This window comes from Camellia sinensis, chromosome 13 (genome assembly GCF_055761805.1).
Source record: "Camellia sinensis isolate YWXY chromosome 13, ASM5576180v1, whole genome shotgun sequence".
NCBI lineage: Eukaryota > Viridiplantae > Streptophyta > Magnoliopsida > Ericales > Theaceae > Camellia > Camellia sinensis.
In genome coordinates, this window is record NC_138973.1 from 48,711,520 (window position 1) to 48,714,261 (window position 2,742).

Consider the following 2,742-nt stretch of genomic DNA (forward strand, 5'->3'; position numbering starts at 1 on the left):
ATCTCCAATGAGGCTACGGTTATATGTCCCAGAACAAAAGTTTTCTTCTCTTTTGGAGAAGCTCAATGATTGGACCGCTAGTATTGTATTGAAAGATGAATCTGGAAGTCAGCTCTCTATTGTAAGTGTGAGACATGGGCCCCTAAGGGCACAATCTTATTTAAAGTAGTTTAAATTTTATACTATGATTTAGCTATTTTTCTCATCCTTGCTTAAATAGTTGGTGTTAGCTTGGTTGTTTCTTTAGTGCCTATCAAGTTTTGACATAGGGTTTACTTGCCTTCTTACATGGCAAATTCAATCAGTGATCTTCTTCTTTTTACTTGGCATAAGTGTGGTTATGTATCAGAGGAGCAAACTCACAACTTAATCTTAGACTGAACTTTTATGGTCAATTAGTCTTTTAGTTTATCATTTGATCATTTGATTGATATTCATGTAGTCGATGCTTATCTGGTTGGGTGAACTAGTGAACGTATTTAACCATGGAAACAACATAATTCATTTATGTTTTTGCAACAGTTGATCACTCCAGTTGTTATAATGATTGCTTTGTTCATTGCAAACTCACATGGGAAACCTTTGTGTATTTAAAGTAGACCTTACGGGTTAAGTACTATCATCAATTTACTCATATACACAGAGCCCCTTGGAAATAATCTTTCTCTACAGTGGTAACATCCTGTTGTCAGTGTGTGAGAAAGGAATGACATATGCAACTAATAGAATCAATTCCAACTTTGTCAATTAGAATGATCAGCTGAGTTTATATAGAAAAACCATAGTTTGACCAGTAGTTGTGTTGCAGCCATTGTCTCACTTAAAGAGCAGGTGGAGGGGATACAGAAAATCAACCTGTCAGGTGGAGGGGATACAGGAAAAACCAATAAGTGTATACTGTCAGGTGTTTTGAAATGCCTTGGTGACAATAAAAAACATATGAGAGAAAGCACTCTGACTACTTTAGATGCTTGGCTTGCTACTGTTCATCTCGACAAAATGGTTGGGTTCCAATTTCTCTAGTTCGTTTATGCATTAATTAATTTTATATATTTATCATGCTTCTCTGATAAATTTTCCAATTCTGTTTCTTTATTAGGTGCCTTACATCACTACTGCTTTGATGGATGCGAAGCTTGGCACGGAAGGGCACAAAGATCTTTTTGATTGGCTATCAAGGCAACTTAGTGGATTAAGCAATTTTCCTGATGTTGTAAATCTAAATTATGTATTGTTTCAATTTGTTATGTTAGATGGATGTGACTTGTGAATGAAAACTTAGAATAGTTGTATTGTGTCGAATGTTAATGAATTATGTATTGTGTCGAATGTTAATGAATTATGTATTGTGTCGAATGTTAATGATTCAGTTAATTTGAATGATGCTTTAAAATTATAGGTTTACTATGGATTGAATGAATTATTAGGAACTACAAGTGTATTGTTTTCCTGCTTTGGCGACCAATTTATTAGTCGCAACAAATAAATAATTTTTTTTCGCAAAAAATGACAATTGCCGACCAAGAGTTTTGGTCGCAAAAAATACATCTATTGCCGACCAAAATAGCTCTTGGTCGTGGAAACTCACTTTTGCCGGCCAAAAGTTTTGGTCGCGAAAAGTAACAAATGGCGACCAATTTTTTTGGTCGCGAAATGTGATAATTGGCGACCAAAAAATTTGGTCGCGAAATGTAATAATTGGTGACTAAACTTTTTGGTCGCGAAATGTGACAATTGGCAACTAAGAAATTTGGTCGGGAAAATATCACTTTTCGCGACCAAAGTGTTTTGGCGACAAAATAAATTAGTCGCGGTAATTAAATATTTAGCGACCAAAAATTTAGTCGGCAAATCCAACTTTTGCCGACCAACCACAATTTTGGTCACGAATTACTTTTGCCGACCCTCAATTGGCGACCAAAGTAGCGACCAAAAAAATTGGTCGCGGATAACTTTTGCCGACCAAAAATAGACTTTTAGCGACAAATTTTTTTATTGCCAAAAGTGTTAATTCTTGTAGTGAAAGTGATGAGTCATGTATTTTAACCAATTACATCCAATTTGGGTAAGCTCATCATAAATATTCCATTAGCACCCAAAAACTACTAAAATATCTATAGATAAGAAATGAACACTGCACATGTATAGTTTTAATATTCTTTTGTGATTTTTTCTATTTCATTCTAGGAATATGATAGGTTTATAAATTTTTTTATACAAAATTACTAACAGAAATAATGTGGCAGTTATTTAAAAAAAAAAAAAATATAAAATAAGTAATTTTGATATGTCTTTTGATTAAAAATTAATACAACTAAAACTTAACACATAATTCTATACATAATTTTTCATATAAGAAATGAAAGAAAATTTTAAATTTATTTGGAAAGTTGAAGATGTTTTCAGAGAAATTTCATAAGCAAAACATAAACATAATTAACAGCAGCCAATTTCTGACCACCGAAGCTCCCCCAAACTCAAGGCCTGTTGCCAATTTCTCTTCTCCACAAGGCCATCTGTGCCGTCTTCAATTGACAACAACGTACCATCCACTACACGTCCACCTGTTTTCTAAGACTGGCAATTACTTTTTAATATATATATATATATATATATATTTATATTTGATTTCTCTTAAATTATCATTTTAATTTAAAAGAGCGTTTGGATTTGTTAAACTTTTTTTTTTTGGAACTTGTTGAGTACAATATTCATACAAAAAATCAAGATGATTGGATATCA

At 32.9% G+C, this 2,742-nt stretch overlaps 1 long non-coding RNA gene across 1 annotated transcript; it reads left to right on the forward strand.

Annotated features, from left to right (window-relative positions):
* Nucleotides 1-393: 393 nt before the first annotated feature.
* LOC145806142 (uncharacterized) lies at nucleotides 394-1,396 on the forward strand. Its single transcript, XR_014348826.1, has 2 exons — nucleotides 394-1,002; nucleotides 1,100-1,396. It is a non-coding gene; the product is annotated as an uncharacterized LOC145806142 (long non-coding RNA).
* Nucleotides 1,397-2,742: the final 1,346 nt, after the last annotated feature.